Raw genomic sequence first — 24,612 nt, forward strand, 5'->3', positions numbered from 1 at the left:
GGCTTGTCTCAAATTGTAAACAAACCAGCGGGCATCCCAGTTGACGTCAGCTTTGCCATCCCCCAGAAAAGGTACCCTCCCATGTGGCATAGTATGGTTCGGGGAGTCAAGCTTCCTGCCTCTCCCCCCTCAAACACACACCTGCCTGGATAAAGGTCTGGTATGATTTTTGTTGGGGACCACACACTGGGCTTTTCTCTTCTTTTTGTAAACAATGCATATTGCCCATTTGAGAAAAAAAATGGCTTGTGGCCTTCCTCAAAGTCCATACAATACCCTTATCCCCTGGATAAGGGTCTGTTATGGATTCTGAGGTTGAACCCACATCATTGTTTATGGATTTTGTGGTAAGTATTTTGTGGATTCCATGCCTTTTCTTGTTTCTTAATGGGACAGTACACTTTTTTGTAAACAGTGTGTAGTTTTCTATTAAGAAAACAAAGCAGTGTGGAGTCGCCCTCAAAATACATACCGGACTCATTACCCTTAGTGATATAATGATTTAGATGGACTTTTTTTGCCAGTAGGGACCATGATTATACTGGGTGTCTTGGTGTTTTCACCCTTCCCCTAACTTCTGCAGATTTATCAAGTTATGCCTATTCTCCATATTTTCCCTACACAACTATCAGTGTATTCAACCATCTTGTACCTCTCTTAACTCTGCACACTATCATATCTATCCAACTATCTTTGCCAATATGCATCATGCACCAATAATCATGCCCCTGTCCAAACATGCACCCTGCGCCCCAAATGAGCACTACCGAAACTCACTCAAATAATCACCCCCCGGAGTCCTGATGGACTCACTCAGCAGCACAGTCAGCTCTGGTGCTGTAGTATCACAGACTGCACTAATCCTAAAATCACCTTACAATTCATGGTGGATTCCCACTTCTAAGCTGAAGTGGCTGCATACTTGGCTCCCTGCTGATGTTACATTCAGTTTCAGCTTCTACCCCTCTTTAGAACATCTCCACATCCTGCAATGCTGCCACCTCAACAAAAACAAGGGCTTGCTTATATCACCAAATCAAATGCATTTAAACTGTGGCCCAGCAAGTCATGGGGCTAGTTCACCAAATATAAAATACAGTTAAAAACACTCCACTGTGTAAAATATAAATTTTTATCAGGGAAGAGATAGCATTATGGAACAATAGAAGGTCATATGAGTAATTCCTTTTCTGCAGCATTAGTATTTTTGGTTAGATTGACTTTGCATTGTGTACATATCAGTGCTTTTTTTTAAATTTTTTTATTAGCGTGAGCCTGGAAAAGTGAAAATTAAAATAAATAATCAAAGCCTTCATAAAAATACTGGATTAAATAGACATCAAGACATTTTATTAACACTATAAGCCTCTGCTTAAATACATTTTCTGATTTAAATATGTGTGGTACAGTATAATTGATAACAATTTGAATATAATATGAAAACGCAATAATCTTTAAGGATATATCCAGAAATTCAATTTGCCCAGATCACGTTACCAATTGTTAACAAAATACTCTTCAAATCGGCAGAATAAGCTCTAAACACATGATAGTAGTGGTTTCATCCACTTCAATATTATTTCTGTAATGTAAAATCCGCCTATGGATAGTGTGACGATACAGTGCTGAAAGCATGTAAATAAAAAGCTGGGCTAGTTCCACCACTAGCTGAAAGATTATCTTCACCTAGCAGAATGAACTGACATCTATTTAAAATGTCACTGGATTGTGAAACAATGCCTTGTTTCACAATCCATAGATACTAATAGCCATTTTGGGTTAAAGCCCAATATGTTCGGTTGAAATGACCTAAATACATTCTGGGTGAATCGAAACAAAAAGTGTTCAATGTGATACAGTTTGTTTTCTTTAACAATCAGTCACAGCTTGAATAGAAGAGACTGTGTCCTGCCAGCAGCTGCAGAGTGGGACTGTTGCTTTCTGTGTGGAAGCAGTGGTCTCATTGTAGGTCCGACATATCCCCTGCCGAGCCTGAGCCAGAGCTCTCCGATCATTGGGGAGCATGAGCTGTACTGATTGCAGAGTTATAGGTCTAACTCAGCAGGGGGAGTGGCAGACCTCTGCAATGAGACCGCCGTTTCCCCCGGAGGGAATAAGGAAGCTACTCTACAGCTGCTGGTAGGGGACTCACTTTTCTACTGCTTTAGAAAGAAAACAAACTGTAACACACTGAATGCCTTTTGTTTTGATACACCTCAAATGTATTTAAACTGACAGGGTTATTCACAAAAGGGTGACGAGTTTGGAGAAGACAGGAGAAGGGAACAATCTAGGACAACATAGCTGATTTGGAAACATTCTCCAATTCAGCTCATTTTCCAGTTCATGTTGTCCTAGTTTGTTTACTACTCCTACCTCCTCCTAGCTCTTCACCCTATTGTGAATAACCCTGTGCGAGTTCAGTTGGTCTTTAAAGGAAACCTTATTGGGTAGAGTTGTCATTTTTTTTCTATAGGGATATGAATGCAAATTGGCTTAAAGGTTCAAGCAAGGAACTGTCCTCATAGCAACCAATTACAGTCCACCCTTTACTAATAGGGTTTTTAGTAAACATGAATTGCAGTTGGCGATTGTGGATTACCAAACTCTGAGTTTTGCTTCTAACACCGTTTATTCAGTGATCTTACATGTAAGATGTGCACAAGACAATTTCTCCCCATTATACTACCTCTTTTTTGGATATCTGGAGTTATTACCTTTATAATTGTCATTAATCAGTTGTGATGTTAAAAACATTTTATTAAATTAGTATTTCAGTCTGGCAAATATTTATAGTTGACAGAACATATATCATAATTCCTTCGACAGCTGTGATTCTCAGACCAAATACATTTGATACTCACAAACAACTCGTTGTCAGCAAGCAAATAATTTAAGAAGCATGCCTTACAGTGTGTTGCCAAATGAAACCTTTAACTTCAATGACCCCTACATATAAACATTAAATGCTGGGATTCAGCAGGTTATAACCTATGACACAACTGGCTGATCTTCAAAGGGTAAACAACCTCCTAAAGAAGTCACGAACTGAAGAGGCAGCAGCAAATGCCAAAAGATATTAGTGATACACAGATGGTACACTGGGAATCTTCCAAAAAAAGCCTGTACAGAACTCTGAAGATATCACAGAGGAAATATGCTGCAGTAATTCAAAATGGGGTAAATGCATTTGATCATAAGTTCCCAAAAGACAAAAATTAAGTGTTTTGCATCCATAAATACATTAGCTTACTTGAGAGCAATGAGAGCAAATTCACATGAGATATATCTAATAGGTTTAATATTTCACGCACACATTTGACTACTTTAGATCCATTGCCTGATATAAGGTTTCTCAATTAATTAGCCTAGTCTGCATGCAGATAAAATGCATGAAAAATATTTCCTAAGTGACAGGTCATTAGGTGTCATCAGGAGTGCGCATTGCTGCTAGACAGAACTAGTAATCCAAATATATAAGAAAAAGAAGCAGAAATAGATTCTGTCCATGTAGTAGGAAGATAGACTGTCCAGTTACTGATTGCATGTGTCAAATTATATCATTAGATGTTCTCTGTTTTAAAATTGTGTATAGGAAGCTAGAATCCCGGATAAAAAAAACATAGAAATATGTTTTGTTCATGCAATAAGACAGATCAACCATGTATCTACATTCACAAAAATACACTACACAGCCTAATGGTTTTATTTGAGGTGACTTTACATTACTGTACAGTTATAATTACAAAAGGATCGCACTGACATATTTTGATCCATGGTATTTGTACCACTGCCCTTTTGAACTGAAAAAGGAGTTTTACCATGGGAACAATATTGCTTACAGTAGGGCAGTGTTTTTTGTTTTACCTTTCTCCAATCTAAAAATCTAGGGTACTGTGACATGCTAAATTTGAAATAAAAATCTTTTTTTTCAACTGATATATCTCTCTAACAAATTGAAGGACAATTTTGCACTAGTTTGTATCATATAGACTAGTGGTTCCCAACCTGAAGTACAAGTACCCGCAGGGGTATTTGGCAGCACATTTAGGGGTACTTGGAAATATTTGCAGCTGCATTTTCCATTTTCCTCATTCTATAGTTCTGGATGCCAACACCTCAGTTAATCCCCAGCTGAGTGATGTACCCTTTACATCTGTGCAAGGAGCCCTTGATCCACGAAATCTAGTGTCACAGACCGCACCCCAAAGAGACCCCAAGATAAAACTCGACACATTGCCGCAATATAGCATGCCCCAAAAAGCCTCTCACCCCAGCCTCCCCCCTTCATACCACTGACACAGTAACATTTGACTGTTTGCACAGTTTGGCTACACCTGCCATTCAGCTTGGCATGCTACATGCTTTACTTTTACCCCTACCCCCAATGAGGGATACAGTTCATACAAATGGACTGCCCACCAAGGGGTAGACAAGTGGAAAAAAAAAAGGTTGGGAACAACTGATAGACCATTTATATTGAATACATTTTGTCAGTAGAACACAACTGTCCACTAATGTTAAATGGTATGGACAAGGATTCTTTGTGATTTATCTTTGTATTTCTTATTTTCTTGGACAGCTAAGCAGTACTTCTCTCTCTTAGCTGTGTTCAAGAGACAATATTTCTTCTATCTGCATTTCTGACCAACTCAGATATTAACAATTCTTGCAGTAATTTTGTGGTTTGCTTTTGTTTACAAATGATGCTAAACCAATGCACATAAAGCCTTTTATTTTTGTTATGTTTTCATTATGTCACCATCTTGCAGCCCAGCTTTTTTCAGACACGTTTGAACATTGGAGTTGAAAAGATATGAGGGATTATTGGATTATTAATGTGTGGAGCTTTGAACTACAGAGTCTGATGGTGTATTACAGGACCTCCCTCTAAATCCAACATTCCCTGTAGAGCTGACCACACACTTTATAATCTGATTATGCAATCTCTGTACAATCTCCTTTAGATTTACCAACAGCTATATTTTATGAGTGCCTACTTAAATAATCAATAAAATAATATCTAAATAGATTCGCCTTATGATTGTAATGAATAGGGCCAGATTTAGTCATAATGTGACACCACTGTTTTAACTGGGATTGGGAAGAAAGTTGAAGCCAGTGAAATGCAATGCTTGACCAATGGCTAGTAAAAATAGCAAATAAACATGAAAAGAAGCAAGATAGGAAATATATTGATGTCATTTGGTTGGCATTGGCGAAGAATTCTACGTATGAATACCATGGACAGAAAGTAAAACTAACTAATGGATACTTCAGTAAATCAAGCTAACCTTTCACTAGAAGCCCAGATGACTAGGCTGAAGCTGACTTATTTTTGAACATATTATGAAAGGAACCAACTCACTGGAAAAGACAATTATGCCTAGAGAGGATGAAAGGAAAAATTGAATGACCAGCAATAAAGTGGATGGATGTAGTCACAGAAATGATAAACATGCCGTTGCGAAGACTACAGAACAGAGGTCATTCTGAAGAAACACTATCAATGCAATCACTAGGAGTCAACATCGACATGATGGCACTTAATATTAAAACAGAAAATTAGATAATTAAAAGAGTTGTTTAGATAATTAAAAGGTGGGTTTTTTAAATGTAATGTATTTTCATGCAGCAAAATGCATACACTTTACTGTATGAAAATGGCCACTGCATCAGTAATCCACTAGAATGGAAAAGCAATATCCGTTGGGACTGCAGAGAGATATGAACTATATACTTAAAGCTGTGATACACCATATGATGTTTGCTGTGGCATGGGTTTTCTTGCATAGTGGCATATTAGTCATTACTGCTACTGTATATGTTACAGCCATTGTACAAAGCAGTTTTGTGGAATATTGTTTTGTTTTGTATGCTGCCCTTCCAAATAGCATGTGGATTCTTTTGAAGCATATGAAGTGTAGTGGAAATCTATAGATGCAACAAAATATAGAAGTGAAATTCTGAAATACAGAGCTCCATTCTGATTAGTTATGGGAATCGGGAAATTATTTATGAAATGATTAGTTATGAAAAATCCAATTTTTGATTGTCCTGAATACGACATAAAATTCTACTGTATCTAATATAACTCAGCTAGGAACCCAAGCAGTCATCATTCATTATATGTATGATGCTTTGCAGACGGGACACATCTACTGAGAATAAAAGAAATAGGGAATCGCTAATTCAGCTAGTTTTTTAGTTGATTCTATCTTCACTGTTTCTCGTACACCCAGATGATTGCAGAAGTCATATTCTGAAACAAACATAGCAAACATAGCACCATATGTACAGCACAATACAGGGACAGTATTCTGATACAAACAGTGCAGTACAGAGTCTGTAACCAAACCGATAGATTGTACCACAATACAGAGCTCTTTCTTATGCAGAGCAGCAGAGCACAAGGGCAATTCCTTTCTTGGAGAAAACTGATCCACTCAGGAAAATTATGAAGGCACCTTTTGGACTATGTTTTCTTGCTGGGGATCTGAGGCATTAAAAAAAGTAGCCAGTCAACCCACTGCATCTTCTTAGATTCCAGCCTGGGTACAACAAAGACCCAGGCTGGAACAGCACACATTTTCTTTGTGGACAGAAAAGTGATGTAGAAGGAGAGAGCTCCCTACTTCTTCAAACCTACCTACTTCTGAAAGTCTAAAAGAGAAAACAGGTGCTGCTCACATGCCCTAAAGTCAGCTTGCTCACCAGATTACTGGGTGCTGACACCAGACGGAGGTCGTCTCTGCCCCAAGGAAGATTTATAGTACAGGAGAAAGAACCAGCTGGTACCAGTGTCACTACTTTCAGACGTATCCACAGTGCAAAAGAAAGAACTGTCTGCACACTAAGCATTTTCCAATGTAGATAAAAGAGTTTAATGTACCAAGCAACATAGAGCCATGCCCAGGGAATACTTCTTCTGATGCGTTTCATCAACAGATGGGCTTACTCTATGAGAGTCTCTATGATTAAGCCCATCTGTGTGTGAAACGTGTCAGAGGACAAGTTACCCAGGGCTCTGTGTTGCACTTTTTCCGGTACATTAACTCTTTTATCTACATTAGAAAAGGCTTGATTTACAGACATATTCAAAACAACTTAGTTTGCGCTAGTAGTCGGATTTAAAACACCAGCCGCAACAATGTGTGTTTAAGTGCTTTAAAGAGAAGTGGGTATGTTGCGCTTGGTAAGTGAATCTATTTGGTTTTACTGTGAATAGTGAAAATAATCACAGTATGGTTCCGTGGTCATTAGACGGCTCGGCTGTTCTGCTTGGCCCCTCAGAGGAACCGAGCAGAACAGAAAAAGAGTGAAAAACGTTTACAAAACTAAATAGAAAATGATTGTGCGGAGCTAGCAGTGACAGCTAGCTCCGCCCAATAGTTTCCTATTGTCTGGCGGCTCTGTTGCTGTAAAAAAAAAAGAAAAAAAAACACACGAAGCAAGCCGATGTACGGCTGATTTCTGCCGATGTACGGCTGAAATTAGCCGTACGAGCCTGAAGTGAATAGCCGAACAGTGTACTTCCCTTCAGATCGGTCATTTACTCGGCTGCCCTTCGGCAGCTTCGTGAATAGACCCCTATATTCCTGTATTCACTGTTTAATACATTGAAGGTATTCCAATATTCACTTTACAGTTCAGAGTTCATTATCTAATATATTCTTGCCTATTCACAGAGCAGTAAGGTTCTCAAAATCCCATATTCCCATTATAGTATATTGTACACATTGTATTTACAATGCAGTACAGATTACATATTCCAGTATTCACAGTGCAGAAGACAAATGTCAGATTGAGTTAGAGTCAGAGAGAAATAAAGCAGATGGACATGAGATTGACTGGAAGAAAATTTGTTTACTTGCTGGCTCTAACTTTAAAGTAAAGATGTAACAATTTCCTGCTGCATTGACTTGATGATACCTGAATTTATCCTTGCCCACAATTTTTAGGGGGTGTTGCTTTCCTGCATTTGATGTATGAAATATACATTAAATGCAGCTCAGCAAATTCTTATTTATTCAGCAGTACAGTGTAGATGAGTTCTAAAGCTGTGTTTGACCTGCCTTGTTTTGTGAGTTTTTGGACCCAGCAAGGTCCTATTTAGAAGCATTTGCATTGCAGGCAAGCAGATGAAACTTAGACTTTGGTGCTCAAATGCATGTATTTGAGCAGCAGTGGGTTCAAATGCAAAACACAGCATTTGATAGCAATGCTTGTCTTCACAAACATTTGTTCTGTATCAGTTACGTGGCCAATTACATTTATGAAGTCTTTACAAGAAGGGTGATATTTCTGCATAGGTGGAAAATTGTCACATACAGTATCATAAATTCTCCTTCCTGCTATTCTTGCTACCTGATTATGTGGATTAAGAGTTGAAGATAAGTGTTCCCTATAACTTGGCAGACTCAACCCACAGTTTACTTTTCAGCTAAACAGGGAAAGAAGAGACAAGATACCATTTTCTCAAGATCAAGCACACTGGCAGTCTGAAAATCTAGAGCTTAGCTGTATATTAGCTTCACTGGTCTGTATGAGGCTTAACTACCTTTGTGGTTATCTTCTGAATCTGCTCTGCGCCTCTGCATTGCTTGCTCTAATACCTGATTTTACCTGACCTCTCTTTTCTTCAAAACCTTGGTCCTCCTCATTTAACTGTCCCCAACCCACAGGATTTATCAAATTATTGACTCCCCCTCATACTATCCTAATCATCTGGCCAACTGGGAAGTTGGTGATATATGTAATGCAAAAAGACATTAAACTTTGTATATCTGGCAGCGCAAAAATGGAAATTTTAACGCAGCAAAAAATATTTTAGAAAGGTCACTTTGCAGTACCATGGCCCTAACACATGTGGGCAACACATTGCAAAGCCTTCATTCCAATATTTGAAGAACGCAGTCCATATTTAGAATACACTGCACAATGCATAGACAATGCGCACACGCTTTGGGGTTGAGTTAGAAATCTAGTAGAGGCTGTTCACTAAAGTGAAAGACAGCAAATTAGGTGAACCCCTGTTCACTTTGAATGTCCAATCATGTGTAAAGAGAAAGAAAGAGGATTTTTGCTAAGACATGATTGGTTTATTGATGTGATCACAACTCCTTCTTATTTACTAAGCTCAGTAAACATTCAATTTGCAAAGTGAAAATGTACTTTAATAGATGAACATTCATTCTTTAACCCCACTGTGGTGACAATACTCACACTATGAGGCCTTGTTTATTATGCCAGAAGTGAGTCAGAACATAATAGTATATTGCCTGCAAAATGTAGCTAAACATATCCAGTCATGAAACTCTCCAGTGCTTTCTGGAAAGTGAGTTTTACTATATACTGTCAGAGGTAAGATGAAAATAAGCAAATCACATAATTCCTCAAAAGGCTAGCAGCTAAATCCTATATAGTTTCTCTCTTTGAGCATTACTCAGACATATTGGAGTAATTTCTTTCAGCTACAAAATAAGGTGAATCTCACAGAGATTCAATATAGAATGCCAGTGTGTGGGATTCTCTAAAATGTTCAAGCTCAAATCTGGACTAAGAATTATTGTGTGACCTGACGAGCTTTGCGGTTAGGCGTAGGTATGTGAATTACAGTCTGACTGAACAGAAATTACAGATAGTTTGTCAGGTAAAACACATATCAGTTGTCAATTTTATAAATGTTTCACATGAGCTCAGAAATGTAGTTCCACTTGTACTACACTTTGTGCATGTCTCTCGGTTGGCAGAAACCCTGTTGGCTCAGTGTCAAGGTCACCAGACTCTGCATGAGGACATTTAAAGGGACATTGAGAATGTGGGTAATTTGCTGGCAATAAATCAGTAATCAATGGATTCAAACCTGTTACTATGGGTTAGCGCACGTTGTTGTGAAATAAATCTAGAAGTCTTTAAAATGTTACATTTATGTGTTTGCATTATGTGACAATATTCATATAACACTTTTCTTTAACAGTTTTTTTCCTTGTGTCAGAACTAATGAGTAAAGACTTTATTTACTGTACTTGCATAATTCAATTTGCCTCATCTGATTAAGATACTGTTTAACTAAAGACATTTAGAAAAAATGATGTTCAGTTTCTAGTTTATACTCTACACTCTGCTTTGTTTGCCAGGCTCTTTCAGCGAGGCTACAAACTCTGTTATTTAGTCATAAAGTTTATGACTGCAGATAACCATTAAATGAAAATGCTTCTTCCCTAGATGGAATGTATACTTAGCTAATACACCACAAACTGTGTGTGTTCAAGAGAGGTCTACATGAAGATTTTGTGTTAGAAAGAATGGCATATATTGTTCATTACAAAACGCGCCCCTTTTTGTCATATGGCAGACACAAATGGACATTTGGAAGTATCCTTCATTATTTTTCTGGTGCACTTACTATATTCATGGAACAGATTTTCCACACTTTCACCAACACATTTGCTGGGTTCAAATACATGCTGCCCAGTGGAAAAAGGTGGTTACATTTACTTACTTTGCACATTTGACAGACACATTTTTTAAACATATGCCAGCCTATTGGTGCATATAATTTAATTGTCCAATAAAACATAGAATACATGCCTATGGTGACCAATTTCTAAGGTGTGGAAACAGTGTTTTCAAAACCAGTTTAGCAGGTTGACACTTACTTGGCCCCATTCATGGGGAAACTGTTAAATGACACAAATCCTCCTCCCCCATACCAGCACCCCTACCTCTTGGGCATTGGAGTTGCTGAATCGATTAAGCCCATCAGCATTGGTTCTGATACTTTGGGAAGGGCACACCTTTTTATAGCCACATGGGTAAATCAGTCACCTTAAACAAATCAACATGCAATATGTCAAGGCAGATGTTGATTGTTCAACATGCCCCAAGGCATGTTGGATGACCTACGGTTGTGGCAGCTGGCATGACCTTCCTAAAATCAAATCAATGGAGTCAATAGGAAATTCATATGATTAGATATTTGTGCTGTGGTAACTTTACAGCAGGCATGCAAATAAGCTCCTCAATTATATTATAATTATTTTTATTCAAATGAAAAATGTCACACAAAAAAGGGTTCAGTGCAGTAATAAGCATAGGACTCCAAAGTAGCATTTCAGTAACCTCAGCACGTAAATATATTTAGAATATATTTATTTGGACTTCAGCAATCACTTTTATTTTAAAAAATAGTTTTCAAGTTAGATTTTCATTTAAACCAAATACATGTGTTACATAAAAGTTTTAGTAAATGGTTTAGTAAATACATATACAAGTTTAAAGCTGAACTCTGGTTCATTCACCCCATACTGTACAGTCCTATACTGTAACTAACAGTTCCAGATGAAATACAGAGATCATGACAGGTCACTCACTTTGCAGGTCACTTGCTCAACATCTCCAATCAGAAAATATATTTCATTCATTTCAGTGAATGCAAGGCATTCTGTGATTGGAGGAGGGGTGATCGTGACATTCATGCAAACTTCCTCCAATCACAGAATGCCTTGCATTCACTTGACCCCACTCTCTGGACAGAGAGGGGAGGGGAATGTTGCTCAGGGAGAGCCCAGGGGGCACCAAAGTGTGGGATAGGAGAGAACCCATAGGCATGAGCCAGAAGCGTGTATACAAAGAGAGAGGGAATGAGGAGAAGAAAGAAAAAGAGGTGAAGACTGGCAGCAACAGGAGAAAGGGGAACATCCAGGGAGACCCAGACACTGTGGTCCACTCCCCACACTGCCCTCTTCAGAAGCACTAGACCCCAGGTAGAAGGAGGTCATTTAGCGGACAACAGTGACATCTATATAACAACAGAGGATCTGGATAGACTGAACTAACACCACCATCTGCAGCAGCAAAATAGCAACAGCTAGGCATAGTGTGGCTTAAACCTCATCAACCTCCGTCCAGCCTACAGGAAATGCTGTCAGGGACAGACTGTATCTAAGAAGATATGCGTCGGAGATCAGGGTGGTGAGTAGCCTTTCTACCATCCCCTTGTTTATTGAACTTTGCTTATACATCTTTGGGGACACAATTGCCTATGGTGGAGCTTTCTAAAAGGGGACATCCACACCCTATTAATATTGTTTGGAGCAGTGTGCAAAAAGATAATTACCCTTTGGATTATAAATACCTTCACTTGAACCTTGAGTGCTTCATCCTTGAGTTCAAAGGGCCCCACCACCTTCAGACCTGTATACTGTGATATATTTACCTACTGACCAGTGGTAAGTTAGAGTTTAGTAAATTGCAGTCAGGCCCCATAGTCAGCTGCATACCTCTCACTCCCAAGGCCACTTATAGCTATTTGTGTGTTGGTGTACTGTGGGTCCAGTTACAGGACTATTCATTACTGGAAATGGTAGGGCAACTCAACATTTTCAAAAACTCCTGCAAGTGTTTTACTGCATGTAGATTTAGTTGGCCAAAATTGCAAGTGTTTTACAGTTTGTATTAGTTGGTTGTCTAAAGTTAAACTTCAAAGCTCGTCGTGAGCTGTAGGCACTGTGCCTACACATCCTTTATGAGAAATCTAGCCCCAACTTTTGCCTGTATATGTTAAAACAAGTATAAAAAGTGCACATCTCTACAGTTACCATGTCACTGTGCTGGCATTTCTTCAGGTAAGACACAGACGTGATTGTGCAGGTCCAGTGAGTCTCCATTAACAGCTCTGGCTGTCCAGGCCCACACATGCTGTTCTGGAAGCTACAGCATGGGGCATGGCAAATGATATAGGAATTACTGTTATTATATATTTGTACTGTAAAATGAGTTACATTAAATACTGTGAATGAGCCCCCACAAATAAATGGGACAAGGAAAAAAAATTATAAGGTTCAGTAATACCTTCAAATATTTTATGACAAAAACAATAAAAATTCACCTGCACCCATGGTCAAATGCACAAAACACCAGTGATAACTTTAAATCCATGCTGTCCCAATGACAGTCTGCATGTAGGAAGAAAGTTTACAATTTTAGTTGGGTTTAGTTTTTGGTCTGATTGAGAAAAAATTAATTTACCCCGCACAAATTTATTCGCATATGACCCACATGGTTGATTCATTTGCTTATTGGACTGTATTATAGCCCATAGTCATGGTAATGAAATTACATTTTATGAGAAAGGAACTATAGCAAGTTTTTATTTAAAATTTAATTTACAAAATAAAAATATGCAAATAAAAACATGCTGGATGCATGAATTAGTTTGATCATATTTGGAATATTTTATAATACATTTGTTATACTTTTCCAGTTATAGAACATTTCAGCTCATGGGGAAATGAAGAATTTCATTGATTATGAATGCTTCAGTGAAACATTTAGAAACCAGGAGAAATTAAGTTAAGTAGCACCTACCACATACAATTATGTTGTATTATTTAGTCAATATGATGACCTACATGTTCAAAAAGGCATTTTGTTGAATAGTCACTTTGAAATTAGCAATCAGTATCCTTTAGAAGCTGTAAATGCAAGCTTACACAACTACAGTCATACGTGTGCTAAAAACCCCACAATCTACGTAAATATATGACCCATAAACTTTTTATGTCGATTAACTGAGCTCCTACCGTCATATGCCCTAATTTTCTTCAGCGTCAAACTCTTAAATAACATGAATGTGCCAACAATAACAGTTCTGTGAATACATCATATCTTCTATTACATTTTTTGCATTTGTTTTATCATAGGAATTAAATTAATTTTTTATATGAACTGGATTTTCTTGTGGTGCAGCGCATAAGCAATTTTATAAGCACTGACATGGAATAAAATGGCCTTAGTTATGCTTTCCTACTGGTGCTGGGCCAATACAGTGTATGTACTTACACCACAGAATGCAAAGTATACTATTTTAGCAGAGTATATGGCTGCACCAAATGTTACTGTTTTATTAAAATAAAATACAGACCACCCTTATGTTAAACTACTACACTCGTTTGTAGACCATCACTAAAATTAATTTCAGACTAAAGACACCTAGAAAAATCATATTATAAATTTTTTGGGGGATGCAAGGGTGCTCCAATGGGGAAAGGGGGGCTTAAAATGTATACCAACATTAAAGTGACACTAAACTCAGGAGTTACATCTTAAATACATTCAAGTACCCTAACTATTAACAAAAATGTATCTTATTTGTGTATCACTCAGCTGTAGATCCTCAAATCATCTCTGAATTGGGGCTAACACTGTCCTTCCTTCTGGAGTGTGGCTACTTTAGTTCCCAATGGTCCCTGTGTGTATTGTAAAGTAGACACCACTCCAAGCTCGCCCCCGTGGTGGGCTACAATTTCATGTTTAGTTAGCTAATTGTATTGAAGTTGTAGTTTATCACAGGAGCATGCTTGGAACATTGGCTACTTTACAACACACACAGGGACCATGGGGAACAAAAGTAGGGATGTGCAGGTCCCCACCACTAACATGCATATTTTTTGTGAATTCCTTGGCAGTGGGTTTTTCACTACTCCAGTACCTCTTTCACTCTTGGTGAAAGAGGCAAACCTACATTAAAATCCACATCTTTTCTTGATCCATACTATCACTAATTTCTAGCCTTTACAATATAGGAAACAAAATTCAGCATAAAGCAGTAAATTGATCGTAAATGCTGACCACACACTTTGCAGTCCCTCCTGTTCTGAATGATCTAAATCCAAATGGATGGATTCAGTTCAGCAGGACACCAACCCCGTTAGCATTATTGATTTGAACAGCACGAAGAGTGTAAATGTTTTAAACTACTTCCTAGTGTTTAATGTATTGTCTCCGTGGCATATAGGTTTGCAGCACACTGCTGGCCCATTTATTTTAATTGTGCTCATTTTAAGAGTAAACAGTGGAAGAACAGCTGTTCAAAATACAGTTTAAACTCAGCTCGTTATTTAGAACAATTATTTATTTTTAGTAAAACTGCACTAAAATAAAACCCTGCACACTCCTGAAAGCCCTTTTTTACATAATTCGGCCTCTTCTACAAGTAAAGGATCATGAAGTGTGAATAGTAACTTTGTTAAATGGTACATTTTTGCCATCAAACCATTGGCAATATTCAAGCCAATAGCGCCAGAGTTCGACCACTCCACTGAAGACATATGCATGCAGAAGTTTTACAGGCCGCTGCCCCACATCAGTCAGGGAGACTGTGATATTTTATAAAACATAAAGAAAAACAGGGGGCACCTTCCCTAGTGTAGATACATTTGTATTGAGCAAATAGCAAAAATAGAATAATACTCACCAGGGGCGTAACTAGAAATCACAAGGCCCCATAGCAAAATTTTGTATGGGGCCCTGTGATTTCTAGTTAGGCCCACCTGATAACCCAAACAGCCCACCTGAGGGTGACCCTACAGAGCCCACCATAGAGTCTCTATGGTGGGCTCTGCAGGGTCTCAGGTGGGTGGTCAAGCCTTCTTACCTGTCTGCTCCAATCCTCTGTCCACCTCCTTCTCCTCCATGTTCGCTTGCAGGCCCCACCTCCTCTGTTATTGCCCCCTGCCTCCCCATCACTAAGCCCCACCTCCCCTATCACTGCCGACGACGGGCCCAGCCACCGCCTCCGAAGCTGCTGGTTGTCACCGACTCAGCAGCACATGTGAATAGCGGCGTGGTCCTCCTCACAGCCGCCAGTGACAGCCAGCAGCCTGAGATGCCATAGTGACCCAGGCGGCCCACACGTCATCAGGGGGATGTCCTGGCCGGGGCCACCCTGTGCCCCGGGCCTCATAGCGGCATCCTGGGTCACTACGGTGAGTGTTACACCACTGATACTCACAAAAGAGTAGATGACAATAAGCCTTCAAGGTCAGAAATGTATTGTCAGTCTTAACAAAGGCAAGATGATGGTTCCTGTGTAACAGCACAATATGCCTGGGTTATCACGTTCTGGGGTCACGCCCCCTTCCTCAGAACCTAACCTCTTCCTCCTTCCCATTGAATAAAATAGAGGCTAACAGCCAATCAGTAGAGCCTGTGGCTGAGAGATGGATTTTGACTATTAGTCGTAAGCCATTTGGGGCGTGCATAGATACCTCAGTCAACATAGGATTGAACGGTCCTCTGATCGCCTTGCCCACTATACATCACGGAGCCCTCTCCCCAATCAGGGGGACCGAGTGCCATCATGAACGTTCTCTGTCCAAATCTAGCACTCCCTTTCCCTGATGGACTAACTTTCATAATTTCTACAGAAAAGGGAAAAAATTATGTAAAATTTAAATACTGTGATTTAAAGTACCCCACTTTTACCTTACACAAGCCTACATGTGTGTTATAGCAAATATATAGTAGTAGTAGTAATAATTCATATACCTAAACAGGATAACAAAGAGAAGCAATGTTCAGGGAGTAATGGCCCCTTCACACCAAAATCGGCCCAACAACGTAAGTCAATGGAGGTCTGTTCATTAGCAATTTGAACCTACATTAACTTCTGTTGCATTTCACTCTGTTGCATTTTTAAAAACATTTTTTTGCCACTTTTTAGTTTGACTAACATGTCAGCAGTGGAGAAACATCTATGTATTGTCTTTCTTCCGTTCTGTTGCAATTACATTGTTTTTTTCAGCGCACTGCAACACAATGGAATGGAGTGGAGTGAACTGGTCCCATTCATACCCATACATTTTCCAGGTTACCTTCCACTGGCATCCGTTGACATATGTTGAAAAATAGATGCTAACAGATGTGAATGGGCCCTAATACTATTGCAAGCAGATGAAGTTTCTTTTGTCTGGCAAGTAAAATCATAAACAGAGAAATGGGTAAGACATCTCCAACTAGGGGTGGGTATCTGTATTTTGAGCTGTAGATGGCAGTGTAGTGCAATGTTATTCTCTAAGCTTGTCTATGATACACAGGAAGCTGTTTTTTCTATCTGTAGTTTTTCCTCACAGTCCTGTATTCTGTATTCTTATAAGCAAGCACAACTTAATTCGGCATACCTCAAGATCTCAGTGCTTCATCAAAACACATAAACAACAGTTATAACCCTGGCACCTAATAAAAACGAATATGGTTTTGTATGAATTATATTTATGTATTTTTTAGGTTTATTTCCAAACTGAAGTTTTTATATTTATTCGTGTGCTATTGTGTACTATTTATTTGTGTACTATTAGTAGAATCTAATACTGTAGAAGATTTTTTTTGCATAGTAGATGCTATACACAAGCCTGAATAACAATGAATAATATGGTTGTAAAAAACACATATCTTATGCTCGTAGCTCTGGTTTGGCTTAGTCATATGTCTTATATTTTATTTATTCCTTTGAGCCTTCATTGCCAAAACATGTTGCTTCCACAGCATTATATACATTAGGCTGCAAGCTTTGAACTGAGAAGAAGCTGACCAGGTTTATCAGACATCTTGGCTGCCAAGGCTTGAAGCATTTATCATGATAATAATAAAACTCTTTCATATGGCTTTGGCTTCTTTTGCGTGTAGTAAATCAGGGCAAGATTTGCCTACAATAGCAAAAAAACTAAAAGTATGATATATTATTGCACCAGCACTGATCTTGCTGCATTATTATGAAACAATTCAGAGCATTTTAGTATAAGAAACTTTTGGTTGTTTTAATTAGATACAATTTAACACACTGCTGATACACAAATAGAGAAGAAGGACCCAGCACTGGATGATCATGTGATTGCGAGTTAAGGTAAGTAAACAAATGGGACTTAAAAAGTTTTAGTTTTTTTTTTTACAGTGAAGCAATTAGTGGGGTGAGGTGGGGTGTGGTAGGAAGGAGGTATGGGAGTTTTTTTTTATTGTCATCTCGAGCTGGGCTTTTGAAAACACTGCAAGTACAGACAAATACCTGTTGATCCTGCAAAAAATGAGCTCCTAACTTCTTGTTTGAGTTGACAACACTGCACTGAAATTCCAAACAGTGTTATCAGCCCTGAGTTCTTTTCTGCTATACTGTAGAACTCATTTTCTTTGTATTATAAAAATGAGGAGATGAGGAAGAGTTCTGGAGTGAGACATAGGAGAACTCACCAGGGCTGACAACACTGGTTAGGATTTCAATGCAGTAAAGTCAGTGTTGTCAGCTGAGACAGGAAGATTTCTGACAAATCAACAAATATTTTCCTGTACAAAGCGCTGCGCAAACTGTTGGCGCTATATAAATCCTCTATAATAATAATAATACTCCCAGCATTAGTAAATGCATAAAACACAGGGAAACATGAAATATTGCAAATATGTACTGGTTTTTTTTAGTCGATACATTATAATTACTTGTTAGTTTTCTGTATACATTTTTCCTTCAGACTAGATTGTGAAATGTGTATTAACCATGACTTCTAGCAATGATTGATAACATGGATTACAAAATGTCTTGGAAATTATTGTAATAGATCTTTGAGGCTCAACAGCACCTTCATGTTTGATCAGTCAGTAATATTATAATCTTTCTGAAGACTAATATGTATTTTGCTCTCTAAAGCAGGTACAGATTATTGAAGCATCCATTTTGCACTATAGAAAATGTCCTCATTAGGGAATTTTAGAGTTTGTACATTGCAGCAGCATCTAGAGAATGCTCCCTTAATAGGTAACAGCTAATATTTACAGAGCATTGTTTAGGTACAGCTTTGTCATCTGGGAAGAGGTGCTAACCTTACCGACAGGATTCTCAGTTTTCCCTCCATCTTTGTAGAGTAGGGCGGCATTATAAAGTGTCAAGTTATGCCTCTGTTGTTTTTTACTTGGAAAACAAGTAGTGCAGTATGGAATACTCCAGTCTTATCTCCAGGGGACTTTCAGTAATGGTTTAAGCATAGTCTGAGTTACTTTGAATTTCAACTTGATTGCACTGTCTTAATTTATGTTTTCAATACAGTAAACTCTCAGTTATCTGGTATTCAACTAACCAGAACTCTCATCTAAACATTAAAAAAATCCCCTGTGTACTCACTGTTTTGATGATCTGCGGCATGTATTATCCTGGAAATGACCGTGTGTCTGTTTGTCTTAATTTGTCTTAAGTGGGTCTATTTGTCTTCATTTTCTTTTGATTACTGCATTTCAATATTAATATGAAGTCAATTCAGAGTTTATGTTATGATATGGTATAGTATGGGATATGGCATTAGTTAGACCTATTTTTAATAGTAACTCTCGAGCAGCCAGAAACTACTTTTTTATCCAGAATCTATCAATCCCTGTGGATGCCAGATAACAGGGAGCTTACTGTATAACACTTTAACCAATGGAAAATGAAGCTATATAATGAAGGTAAAGTACAAAATAATTATTTCTTGTTTTGTAGAAGACTGCAAGTAAAATAGGACTACATTATTTTTTTGTTAACCTCTTGCCCCCAGCAGCCTTTTAAATGACAGGAGATGGAGATGGGCTTCCCGATCAGATGATATCTATGAGAGGCTGTAACAGCAGTGACATGAACAGGATCCTGTCCCGCCAGTGACAGCTCGGTCAATGTGCTGGGAGTGTGCTGGGAGTGTGAGCAGTCCAGTTAATGCATTTATGCATACAGCCAACGTTAAGGCTCACCCACCTGGGTGACACATAGGGAAGGTGTTTAAAACGTTTTCCCCCTTACTTTGTTTAAGTTTTCTTTTCTTGAGCTGTGCACATACTGTTAATAATTTGTTGGAACTTTTCATGGACTCATGACTGCTCCAGCAGTGGCTGAATTTCACAGTGACTATCACAGGCCATGTCAGCATACTGTGAGTTGGTGTGGCTGCTTGTAGTCCATCTCAAGAGTACGACATTGCACTAAGTAAGTGTTGCCACCTTAGTAAAGAAAGTGTTTGTGGAGGTACCTTGCTAGTAGAATTATATTAAAAGCAACAACATAGTTGGTTAAAGCTTTCCTCCAGCCAGGCACCCATCTCCAGGAATTTTTGGCCCACCCCCACTGCCCTCTAAATGTCCATATACTCACTGAAATCAGTGGACATATCTTTCTGTCATGCAGTAGAGTGAGAGGGTTGTTCTGTGTGTGCCCATGTTGCTGATGTGGACACTTCTTTTTGGCTTTCCATTTGTGGTGTCTTTGCAGGTTCCTAAACACTGCAATGGCAGAGTGATGATAACATGATGAGAGGCGGCAAAAGGCTGGTCAGGAGTGGTGGATCACTGATCTTTACCCCCAAAAGAGACACAAAGGAGGATGACCTGATGGCAGAATCATAAGTTAGAAAAGGCTTCAAAGGGGTACTGTTTCTTTATGAATGGGTGAGTTGGGGGGCGAATGGGCAAAGTTTGCTTGAAAATGGACTTTAAGTTTTAGGATTTACATTTAAACAAGAAAACACAATAGAAAACAAAATAGAAAAATTAGACAAACATTAACATATCAAATATATAGCATTAAAGAAGATTTTAATGTATGAATGCATGTACATTTAGATACCCACAGGATGGAGAAACATATGTACTATCATCATAAAAATATAATGAAAAGTGAAAATGAGAAAATGATGACTACACCATAATTTCCCAGTAGGGACACTGGGCTTATCATTTAGAAGTTTGCAGCACTGATGCAGAAGATTGTACTTTAACAAGTCCAAACACCAACCTAATTGCTCCTATCTTTTTTGCTTATTAATAAGAATGGAGATAACAGGCATCTGCTATCTGTGCATCTGTCTTACACATTTTTTGTCAGGTTTGTGTTAGATAATACAGCATTTTCCTAGAAGTGCTTCTCATAGTTCTCAGCTGGCTTCTGGCTGAATGTATTTTCTCCCTAGCAGTGGAAGTATTCATAACATTGCATGTCATGTTCAATCTTTCCTCCTGTCTCTTCTTAATGTCCCTGATGCTCTCCTATGCCTCTTTCATACGTTCACAATGCATTTGGATCTGGTAATTGTCTCCGCTAGCTGAGTTTTATCATTTCAGTGGCAATGCCAGCAGACTGTGTGAAATGTAGTGTGCTAGCTTCTTCTTTTACTTTTAAAGCTCACACCAGCAACTGCACCTTTTTAATCTCCCTGGTGATATGAATATCTCAGTATTTTTTCTTTTTCTATTATTTACTTTTGAATTTCTCGCCGGTTCCGTCCCCATGCAATGCCGGCGCTCGCAGGGAAGGAACCCGGAAGACGCCCCGAGTGTGGCTGGGGCGTACCACTTTTGGTACGGAAAATTTAACCCCGTGCCACACTTGGGAGTACTGCCAGGAAAGTTAATGCTTTGACAATCATTTACTTGTATTTGCAGTGTTTTCTAAGCGTTTTTTTTCTTCACTACAAAATCTTTACCAAAAACGATGTTTGTGCTGCAATTTTCTCCCAAATGCTGTCATATCTTCTGGTGTCCTTTTAAAATTTGTTTTTGGACAGTCATAGAGCTATGGGAGCTCCTGGACCATGCAAATAACCGCTCACAAGAGCAGGCAAATTTTATTTTCCAGTAGCCATTATGCACGTTGCATTTACACACATTTATATTCGTTTATGTGCGTTTGTGTTGCCTAAAAATGCAGCCTGCTGTACTTTTTATCACTGCACTGCACTACAACTCAAAACTATTATCTAACATGGGTTTTGGACTGTCTATGCAATAGGAATACATTCAAAAATGCATCTGGTGTGAATTACCCCTTAATGTTTTCCAAATTATCCCCTGCACTCTTACATTTGTGACATATTGGTAACATAGTAACATAGTAGGTGAGCTTGAATAAAGACCAAGGTCCATCCAGTTCAACGTGTGTGTGTGTATACAGTATCTCACAGAAATGAGTACACTCCTCACATTTTTGTAAATATTTTATTATATAATTTCATGTGACGACACTAAAGAAATGACACTTTGCTATAATGTAAAGTAGTGAGTGTACAGCTTGTATATCAGTGTACATTTGCTGTCCCCTCAAAATAACTCAACACACATCCATTAATGTCTAAACCGCTGGCAACAAAAGTGAGTACACCCCTAAGTGAAAATGTCCAAATTGGGCCCAAAGTGTCAATATTTTATGTGGCCACCATTATTTTCCAGCACTGCCTTAACCCTCTTGGGCATGGAGTTCACCAGCGCTTCACAGGTTGCCACTGGAGTCCTCTTCCACTATTAATGCCTATGGAGGCATTAATAGTAAATAAAAGTAAATCACCGGCACACACTTGAAGAGTTTTTAAAGTATTGATATGTTTATTCAATACCCAATGTCACATACTGTCATACGGTGCTAACGTTTGGGGTCAGCACAGGGATCCTTCATCAGAGCGACAGTGACACTATTAGTGTTTTGCACGGCGCCATACGTGTGGTCACCTGTGCACCACATATACCTTGTGGTTTTGAGACCATGGCAGTGCGAATGGGATTTGGACTTTGGGATTTGGATTTGGACTTTGATATATGGAGGCATGACGACACTTGTGACACATGGAGGCATGACGACATCACTGAGCTGGTGGATGTTAGAGACCTTGCGCTCCTCCACCTTCCATTTGAGGATGCCCCACAGATGCTCAATAGGGTTTAGGTCTGGAGACATGCTTGGCCAGTCCATCATGTTGGGATACTGCCCTGCGGCCCAGTCTCTCAATGGAGGGGATCATGCTCTGCTTCAGTATGTCACAGTACATGTTGGCATTCAGGTTCCCTCAATGAACTGCAGCTCCCCAGTGACGGCAGCACTCATGCAACCTCAGACCATGACACTCCCACCACCATGCTTGACTGTTGGCAAGACACACTTGTCTTTGTACTCCTCACCTGGTTGCCGCCACACACGCTTGGCAGCATCTAAACCAATTAAGTTTATCCAAGTCTCATTAGACCACAGGACATGGTTCCACTATTCCATGCCCTTAGTCTGCTTGTCTTCAGCAAACTGTTTGCGGGCTTTCTTGTGCATCATCTTTAGAAGAGGCTTCCTTCTGGGACAACAGCCATGCAGACCAATTTGATGCAGTGTGCGGCGTATGGTCTGGGCACTGACAGGCTGACCCCCCACCCCTTCAACCTCTGCAGCAATGCTGGCAGCACTCATACGTCTATTTCCCAAAGACAACCTCTGGATATGACGCTGAGCACATGCACTCAACTTCTTTGGTCGACCATGGCAAGGCCTGTTCTGAGTGGAACCTGTCCTGTTAAACCACTGTATGGTCTTGGCCACCGTGGTGCAGCTCAGTTTTAGGTCTTGGCAATCTTCTTTTAGCCTAGGACATCTTTAGGTAGAGCAACAATTAATTTTTTCAGATCCTCAGAGAGTTCTTTGCCATGAGGTGTCACGATGAACTTTGGCCATGACTGTATATATATATTTAACACTTCCCATATATATTTAGTGACTGAAGGAACTCATCTAGAAGTTTCTTAAACTTATCTACGCTATCATCAGCGGATACCACTGCCTTTGGAAGGGAATTCCATATTTTTACTACTCGCACGGTTAAAAACCCCTTTAGTGTTCTAAGATTGAACCCCCTCTCTTCTAACCTCTTGTTGTGTCTGCATGTTCTCAATACTGTTCTTGATGAAAACAACTTGTTTTCCGAATATTGTGGTCCCCTTGGATGATTTTTAAGACTGCAATAAGGTCTCCTCTTAAGCGCCTCTAAGGAGAATAATTTTAATTGTTGGAGGCACTTTTCATAGCTCAGGCTTTCTATCTCTTTCATTATTTTGTAGCCCTTCTTTGAACTCTCTCAAGCTCTAGGCCGTCCTTCCTGAGAGTTGGTGACCAAAATTGCACAACCTTTACTCAAGATGAGGCCGAACTAGTGATTTATACAGTGTTAGTATTATTCTTTTATCCCTTGCTACAATCACTCTTTCCAGGGGCGTAACTAGAAATCACAGGGCCCCATAGCAAAAGTTTGTATAGGGCCCCCCCAACCTGCACCCCCATTGCGACTCTGCACAGATTTTAACTTTAACTTAACAACGGCCACATGGAAGTTAAGGATCCCTAAGCCTCTCTCCTGCTCCCGACCGGGCCTCCCTCTGGCCTCGAGCCCCATAGCGGCCGCGTAGGCTGCTATGGTGGTAGTTACGCCACTGCCTCTTTCAATGCAGGACAGTATCCTGTTTGCTTTGTTGACCACAGCTTGACATTGCATGCTATTTTATTATGTTCAATTTGTACATATTTAAAAGGGTCAGTTAAACTAAAATATTTATATTTTACAACAAATATAGATACCGGTAACCCAAATAACTTTTTTAAACTTTTGGTAAGATGGCCCTTCACTGGTCAGTTACAGGCTGGAGGCAGGTAGGTGACCATGCTGTATTATATAACTTCCGTATTAAAAAGACACGTGGCAGGGCTATTTATGTTTAGGGGTCATTCCCACAGATGAAAATACAGGCATAAGGCCATGCACCATAAAATACTTCTGTATTTGCAGCACCCAGGAGCCCCATCTGCAGCCTTTTTGTGTCCATAGAATTGTATGGACAGAATATGCTGTACGCAGGTTTATTCATGGAAACCGAAGAACTGCCGTTTACACACGCATGTATGGGCTCAAGTTCTTGAACAAGGAAGCTTTATAATGAGGAACGTATGCCTATATGCATGATATTTCCGTTTACCTGTGTACAACCTATTTTGTCCATACCTCTCCCTGGACACAAAAA

Source organism: Nanorana parkeri, unplaced genomic scaffold (genome assembly GCF_000935625.1).
Source record: "Nanorana parkeri isolate BGI_ZX_2015 unplaced genomic scaffold, ASM93562v1 scaffold921, whole genome shotgun sequence".
NCBI lineage: Eukaryota > Metazoa > Chordata > Amphibia > Anura > Dicroglossidae > Nanorana > Nanorana parkeri.